We start from the raw sequence: 9,214 nt of genomic DNA on the forward strand, positions 1-9,214 counted from the left end.
GTAGGAGCCTCAGAATGCAGATTTTCGACTTTTGCTGCTGGAAATGGACTAGAAACATTATCCTAAACTGTTTTGGTACTTGAAAACTTGTTTTAGATGGTGTAATGTTCATGTTAATCAATTTACAATGACAATTATCAAAAATACGAAGTTTTAAGTGTAATTTTTGATTCATGAAAGTGTTCATATTCATGTTCTTGATCTTATGATGTTTAGATGATCATAGGAATTGTTTGTAACGTATGTGGTAGATTAATTCATGATCACTATGTGTTTTAATGGAGTCCATAACTTGTCCTCAAGTTATGGAAAACCAAAAGTCACTTTGTTTTAAAACCATTAAAAGAACACATGGGTTATAAAAATTAAGAGTCTTCATTTTTAATACTCTAATTAACTCATAAGTTACAAGAAATGAAAAGTTTTGAAAGTTTGCAAAACTTGCCCTCATGTTTTGGAACAAATAAAGTCTTGATAAAAAACTTTAGTTCCAACCTTTAGAATTTTAAAAGTTAATATTCAAACCTTATACTTTATAATATTATAAGTTAATATATATATATATATATATATATATATATATATATATATATATATATATATATATATATATATATATATATATATATATATATATATATATATATGTATAAGAGCAAGTCGTCTTACCGCTAGTATGCCTCATTCATGAAGCCGGTCTATAAGGGGGGTATAAGGTTGTTGCCTATAAAATGGCAACTTAATGGGTGTCCACTATCACCCACCGCTTCCTTGATCGGTGGAGGGTCGTTAGCTGAACGGGTAAGACTAGGACTTATAAATTCTCATTAAAAGTATGATGAATATTATAAAGTAACTAAATGCTTTTATTAAATTCCCACTCTTAGTTACTTTAGGAAAAATGTGAATAAGGTGCTAATCCATGAAATTACACTTTACACTTTGTTTAAGTCGTTGGTGGAGCGTGTGTGTTTAACCAGCACACTAACTTGGACTTAACAAGGTAGGTAAAGGGTGACTTAAGGTTTATCATAGTATCGGTGGAGCGTGTGTGGTTTACCGGCACATCAGTTGAGTGATAAACTTTAAGGGTACCAAGTGATTTGCATGGTTACTTCACACCTCGTTTTGTGATCCTCAATATCCCAGTCACAAAACTTGGAGGGCACACTCGAGATTGAAACATGCCTTTGAAAAGTTCATTGAATCTCAAAAGAATCTAGGAATTTCTAAGAACCAATCAAAAAACCTAATATTTATTATTTCGTTTTTCATGGTGGAAATTGGTGAATCGTCATTCACCTACCTTTCAAATATGTTATAGCTTGGATTACAGCATACCACTTCTAAGTTATAATATTGTGATTGGATCCTAGCCTTAATATTACATTTGGGTGTTTTATTAAGGACTCTCTTAGTATCTAAACTAATCTTGTCCTCTTCCTTCAGATGTCTTCAAACAATGTTGCTTCTGGCTCGAATCCTAATGGCTCCTTTACCCTTATGAACTTGTGTGGGAAAGTCACTTTTGATGGATCCAACTTCAATGAATGGATCAGAAACATCAGGATGTTTACCCGCTACGAGGACAAAGAATATGTCCTCGACAAGGAGATTAAGGAGATTGATGAGACCACTGCAACTCCCCAGGAGATCGCTAACTTTCAGGCACATGAAAGGGATGCTACCAAAGTGGCATGCATCATGATGGCCACGATGACAACGGAACTCTAAAAGTCCTATGAGGACTTCTACCCTTTGGAAATGCACTAAGATCTGATAGAAAGATACCATCAAAGTGCACGACAAGAGAGGTATGAAATCATCTGCTCCATGATAACAACCATGATGAAGGATGGGGAATCCGTCATGAGCCACATGCAGAAAATGCAAAGGTATGTGGATCGGTTGCTGAAGCTTAATGTGAACTTCCCAGAGGAGCTTGCAATAGATATCATTTTGCGCTCCTTACCATTGTGCTATGATCAATTCCGCATGACATATCACATGAATAACGAAGAGGTCACACTCAACAAACTTCAGGGTCTTCTCAAAACCGCAGAAACAGGTCTTAAGGGGAAGTCGGTTGTTAACACTCCTACCCCAAACTCCGCCCCGGTTTTGGCAATCGGGAAAAGTTGAGGGAAGAAGAGAAAGAGCTCGTCAAAGGGTACCAAGGCTCGGACCCTTGATGGCTCTTCTTCAAGTGGAACCAAGAAAGGTTTCTTCACTCTTTCTTCTGACCTAAAAGAGACTGAATGCTTCTATTTCCATGAAAAATCACATTGGAAGCAGAACTGCCCAAAATACCAGCAAGATGTGAAGGATGGGAAAGTTAAACCCAACCATGCAGGTATTTACACTATCTTATCTAATAACTCACCCCATTCTAACTCTTGGGTCCTTGATAACGGTTGTCGTATTCATATATGTTCTAATTTGCAGGGACTAAGAAGAAGTGAGAATGTGGAGCAAGGAAGAATAAACTAAATCATGGGGAATAGGAAAGCTTTACCTGTCACCGAGATTGGAGTTTATACTTTATCGCTAAGTAGTGGGTTTAGTTTAGATTTGAATAAGTGTTGTTATTCGCCAGAAGTGGCAAGAAATATTATTTCCTTTCATGCATTGTATAAACAAGGTTTCACCTTTTCATTTGATAATGAAGTTGGTTCTATTAATGCTTTCTTTAATAATGTTCTTTATTTTAAAGCATTACCTTGTGATGGCGTGTATGAAACAGTATCTATGGTTGATAACTTAGGAAATAATGTGTTGTGTATTGATTTTGTTAATAATTTGGATAAAGCATCATTATGGCATTGTCGTCTTGTACATATAAGCAAGAAATGCATAGGCCAACTCCAAAAGGATGGAGTCTTGGAGTCATTTGACCTCAGGTCAGATGATAGTTGCGAATCATGCTTACTTGGAAAAATGACAAAGTCACCCTTCACAGGTGTTGTGAGAGGGGTGAATGTTTGTTGGATCTTGTACACATAGATGTGTATGGACCCTTCAAACATGCCACAAGGGATGCTAATCGTTATTATCTGAATTTTACTGATGATTACAATACATATGGATATGTCTACTTAATCAAGCATAAGTCGGAGACTTTCGAAAAGTTTAAGGAATTTAAACAAGATGTCGAGAATCAATTGGGCAGGAACATTAAGATGCTTCGATCCGATCGAGGTGGTGAGTATCTTAGTTCAGAGTTCCTTGACTATCTTAGGGAATGTGGGATTGTCTCACAATTGACACCTCCCAGGACACCGGTGTTGAATGGTGTGGCTGAGAGGCATAATCGAACCTTGTTAGATATGGTTCGTTCCATGATGAGTCGAGCTTCGCTACCAATCTCATTTTGGGGGTATGCCTTAGAGACTGCCGCCCATATCCTTAATCTAGTCCCTACAAAGAAAGTTGCCAAAACTCCTCATGAGATGTGGACTGGCAAAGTACCCAAACTAGACCACATCAAGATTTGGGGTTGCGAGGCTTTCGTGAGACGCGAGACTCATGATAAACTCGAACCTCGAAGCGAGAGGTGTATTTTAATCGGCTACCCACAATAATCCTTTGGTTACTTCTTCTACAGACCTAGTGAAAAATGTGGTCTTTGTAGCTAGGAGGGTTTTCTTTAGAGAGAGAGAGTTCATAAGCCTAGGAAACAGTGGGAGGCAAGTTGATCTTGAAGAAATTCAAAAGTCAAGCAGTGAAGGAACTTCAAACCCTAGCACTCAACTTGAGGAGGAAACTCCTATTGAGCCAATTGACAAGTCTGTACCTCTGAGGCGTTCCACAAGGGTTAGGAATGCACCTGAGCATTACTATGGATTCCATATTACTGCAGAAGGTGATACACTTATCAGTGATGAGACACTGATAGGTCTGGATGAACCTAACAGTTACGCAGGAGCCATGGCAGGCCCTGAGTCAGCCAAGTGGAAAGAGGCAATGGACAGCGAGATACAATCCATGTATGACAATCAAGTTTGGAACTTGGTTGAGAATGTACCAGGTCGTAAGACTGTGGGGTGCAAATGGATCTTCAAGAAGAAGACCGACATGGATGGTAAAGTACGCACTTATAAGGCACGACTGGTTGCAAAGGGTTTCTCACAAACTCCCGGAGTTGATTATGATGAGACCTTTTCTCCAGTGGCCAAGATTAAGTCTACTAGGGTTCTGTTAGCCATAGCCGCATTTCATGACTATGAAATATGGAAAATGGATGTTAAAACCGCTTTCCTTAATGGAAAGTTGGCTGAGGATGTCTACATGAGTCAGCCAAAGGGTTTTATCAATACAGAGTACCTTAATAGAGTGTGTAAGCTTGAGAAATCCATTTATGGGTTAAAGCAAGCACCTCGCAGATGGAATCTTTGCTTTGATGAGAAAGTCAAGGAATTTGGATTTTCTAGGAGTGAAGATGAATCTTGTGTATATGTCAAGGCTAGTGGTTGTATAGTTAGCTTTTTGGTATTGTATGTGGATGACATACTACTCATAGGAAATGACATCCCAACTCTGCAGGAAGTTAAGTCCTGGCTTGGGAAGTGTTTCTCTCTGAAGGACCTAGGAGAAGCTGCCTATATTCTAGGGATAAGGATCTTGAGAGACCGGAGTATAAGACTAATTGGACTTAGTCAGAGTACCTACTTGGATAAGGTGCTCAAGATATTCAGCATGCAGGACTCCAAGAAAGGAGAGTTACCCATCCAGAGTAACGCCAGATTGAGTAAGACACAAAGTCCTAGTATTGAGGCTGAGATAGCAGAAATGAGTCGAATACCTTATGCTTCGGCTGTAGGATCGGTCATGTATGCTATGACGTGTACTTGAGCTGATGTAGCCTTTTCCTTAAGCATGGTTAGCAGGTGTCAGGGGAACCCTGGCAAGGCACACTGGACTGCTGTAAAGAATATCCTCAATTACCTACGGAGGACTAAGGACTGGGTCCTTACTCTCGGTGGGAGTGATGACTTGAGAGTTGTAGGGTATAGTGATGCTAGCTTTCAGACTGATAGGGATAATTTCCGCTCTCAGTTAGGATGGGTCTTTACTCTAAACGGAGGAGCAATTTCTTGGAAGAGTTCCAAGCAAGAGACAGTGGCTGATTCTACTTGTGAATCAGAGTATATTGCAGCTAGCGAGGCAGCAAAGGAGGTGATATGGCTGAAGAACTTCATTGGAGACCTTGGAGTTGTACCAGCTATTAAAGAGCCAATGGAAATTTTCTGTGATAGTGAAAGAGATGTTGCCTTAGCCAAGGAACTAAGGGATCATGGGAGATCCAGACACATCGACAGAAAATACCAATTTATCAGACATCGAATAGAAGGACTCCTCGTGGCAAAGAGGATATCATCGGATGAGAATCCAGTAGATCCCCTCACGAAGGGACTGACTCGGGTTAAGCATCTCCAGCATACTCAGAGCATAGGGCTGAAGGATGATATTAGATTTAGTAGTTAGATAACCTCGAAATTTGTAAAGTGTAACTGACATTAGATGATGAATAAAAGGTGTTTTATTTCTGAGTAAAGTGTTGCTATCTCTTGGCGATCATTTACTATATTTCTTTTGCATGTTTTGACTTCCAGAATAATTATGTTTGGTATATCATATTATTCAAACCTCCACAGTCGGTCATATGTTGGAAGTAGGTATGAATCAAGATTTTCATGATTGGTTGTAGAGGTCTAAGGTGTTGGACATGGCTACAATATTCATCAGTGCTCATAAGTTCTGAGCATTGGATTCAACCCACACTCACTGGAATCACTTCATGGAATTTATCTTGAGTGATCGTGAGATGGTAATATCATATAAGTCTTCAAACCTAGAGATATGATTTGTTACCTACGAGTTGGTTATGCATTGATTATACGAAAACGCATTGGTAACTCGATGTTATGAAACGTGGTTTTGTGTATAATTCAATGAGTGGTAGAACAAACATATGAGTCGAAGTTTATCTGTTCCTTCTTGGATTAAAAGCTGATATCTGGTCCCCTCGATGATTTTGCTTTGACCTATGTATCGGGCCCGGTCAGAACTAAGTTGATGTGTTCAATTAAGTTCTTTGTCAAACAAGTCGGAAATCGGGAAACAAACTGCTAGACAATAAGTAAGACATTGTTCCATGTATTTGTCCGGCTGATATCTAGAACAGAGGATTATATGATCACTTATCTTAAATGGCGTATCATCATCTTCTCAGTTCCGAGAGACCTTGAAAGAGCTACGATTGTCGATCGGTTCCTGAAGTACTGCAGATATAGTTATTAGACTTATCCAAGTGGGAGACTGTTGGATAAGGTGTCAAAGTCCATAACTATTTCTGGTAAGTACTTGACCCGACCCGACATGGTCCATTTGGGTTGCATGGCACCATGCAATTGGATAAACTAAATGAAAGAAATAACACTTGGAGATTATTAATATATTATAAGTTCTAATATATTAATAATATTATTTAATTAGTTTGATCAAGAATTAATTTAGAATTAATTAAGTGATCAAAAGATAACTAGTTAAATATATGGGTTGATTATGTAAATCATCCATATCTTGTATAGTGGGCTAAGAGGCTCCATGGATTATCAAGTTGGGTTCCACCCATAGGATGCTCCATGGGAGTTACAAATCCATGGGTCATGGAAATGAAGAGTCATGACACATTAGGGTTTACATGGTGTAACCCTAGATGTGTCAACACTATATAAGAATCCTATTCTCCACCAAAATCGACTACACATATGAAACAAGAGGGCTAGGCCGATTTTTAGAAGTGTGTGTTCTCTCAAAAGTCTTTCCAAGAGTATTTGGTGTTGTGTGAAGCATTTGAGGCATCACACTTGGGGTGCTAGGCTCACAAGGTTTCAAGGAACATAAGCAACAACAAGGTAAGTTATTCTATCTGTCATTCAAGTTAAAATTGTTCTCCATGTATGCTAGATAGGAATATAACCTTGGAATTCAACTTTGCATGATAATTAGACAAACATAGATCCAAGGTTATTAGGGTTGCATGTACACTTAGGAAGTGTTAGAATGCTCAAAACCCATCACATATTACTTCATGAACCGCATATCGGTCACTAAACTTGGGGGATTCAGAGAAGTAGTCATGAACAAAGCCCACAAGACGTGATACTCCATCCATCCGGGTTCAGACAAAATGTACTTGGATGTTAAGCAAAATTATTGGTGGCCAAATATGAAGGCAAAGATTGCCACTTACGTGAGCAAGTGCCTCACTTGTGCTAAAGTAAAGGTGGAATATCAGAAGCCCTCTGGATTACTACAGCAGCTAGTAATTCCCGAGTGGAAATGGGAAAGGATTATCATGGATTTTATGACCAAACTACCCAAGTCGACGGATGGTTTGGACACAATCTGGGTAATAGTTGATAGACTAACAAAGTCCGCCCATTTCTTGCCAATAAAAGAATCCTACAAGATGGAGCACCTGACAAGAATCTACATCAAGGAAATCGTGAGACTCTACGGAATACCTGTATCTATCATCTCAGATAGAGATAGTAGGTTTACATCCCACTTTTGGCAATCGCTTTAGAAAGCTATGGGAGCACAAATCGACATGAGCACTGCCTACCACCCACAAACGGATGGCCAAAGCGAGCGAACCATCCAAACGCTAGAAGATATGCTTCGTGCGTGCGTAATAGACTTTGGAAAATCGTGGGATACCCACTTGCCTTTGATCGAGTTCTCGTATAACAACAGTTATCACTCGAGTATCAAAGTTGCTCCTTTCGAAGCATTATGCGGGCGTAAATGTAGATCACCATTGTGCTGGGCTGAGGTAGGAGACACCCAGCTAGCGAGAGGGCAAACGCCAAACAATGCCTTAAAGGGACCGGAAATCATACGCGAGACGACCGAGAAGATAATTCAGATCAGAGCACGACTGCAATCGTCACGAGACAGACAAAAGAGCTACACCGATAAACAAAGAGAGCCCTTGGAATTCGAAGTTGGAGATAGGGTGTTACTAAAAGTCTCTCCTTCGAAAGGAGTGATTCGTTTTGGGAAGCGGGGCAAACTAAACCCTCGATACATTGGACCCTTCAAGATTCTTGCCCGAATCGGTCCAGTGGCTTATAGATTGCAACTACCCGCCGAGCTCAGCAGTGTACACCCTATGTTCCACGTCTCCAACTTGAAGAAGTTCTTATCCGATGAGACTCTCTTCATTCCATTAGAGGAAATCGAAATCAATGAGAACCTTCTGTTCATCGAAGAGCCAGTTGAAATCATGGACCGAGAGGTGAAGCGTACCAAGCAGAGCCGCATTCCAATTGTGAAAGTTCGATGGAACGCAAGACGCGGACCAGAATTCACATGGGAACGAGAAGATCAAAGGAAGCAGAAGTACCCTCATATATTATTGCATTCTCAAATCTAGCTTTCAAAAGAATTTCGGGACGAAATTCCCTCTAACGGGGGGATGATATCACAACTAGGAATTTTGAGGCCTTGTAACTACAACACTTATAACAACTATAAATCAATAACATGAAAAGCATGCATGATGCTTATTCTATGACAACAAAACTTCATCAAATACTTCATTCTAGCACTACAAATGGTCAATAAAGAATTGGAAACCTTTGAAATCACGATTTAAGTCTATTTTGGACTAGGATTTCCTTATTGGGCCTAATGGACTAATATATCTCCAATTTGTCAATCTGGAACTTAGAACTCTCAAATGGGCCCTAGTTGGACCCATATACATGAAACATAATACTTTTGGGCCTTATGAGCCCAAAATATACTAGGTTAACTTTAATGGGCCTTAATGGGTCACAACCAACTTAATTTAGCCCTAATAGGTCATAAAAATTACACTTTGATTTATTTGGGCCCAAACATCATCTAAAGTGAGTCATAATATGGGCTAAGCACTCAAGACCCAATTCTTTCTCTTTTCCTTCTCCATTCTCGGCCCAAGCCCACAAAGAAGGAGGAGTTGACTTTGTATGTGCCACCTCATTGTTACTTAATGGTCTTCCATGCATTCTCCCATATTTCCATGCAACCATCTCATCAACCTTCTCTCTTCTCTTCTCTCTTCTTCTCTCGGCCGTACACAACACACACTCACAAAATTCATTTCCATTCTCTCAAACTCTCACTAGAACATCCTTACACTCATTAATCAAGTTTTCGAGAA

Source organism: Lactuca serriola, chromosome 4 (assembly GCF_051521515.1).
Source record: "Lactuca serriola cultivar US96UC23 chromosome 4, Lser_US96UC23_V15, whole genome shotgun sequence".
Classification (NCBI taxonomy): domain Eukaryota; kingdom Viridiplantae; phylum Streptophyta; class Magnoliopsida; order Asterales; family Asteraceae; genus Lactuca; species Lactuca serriola.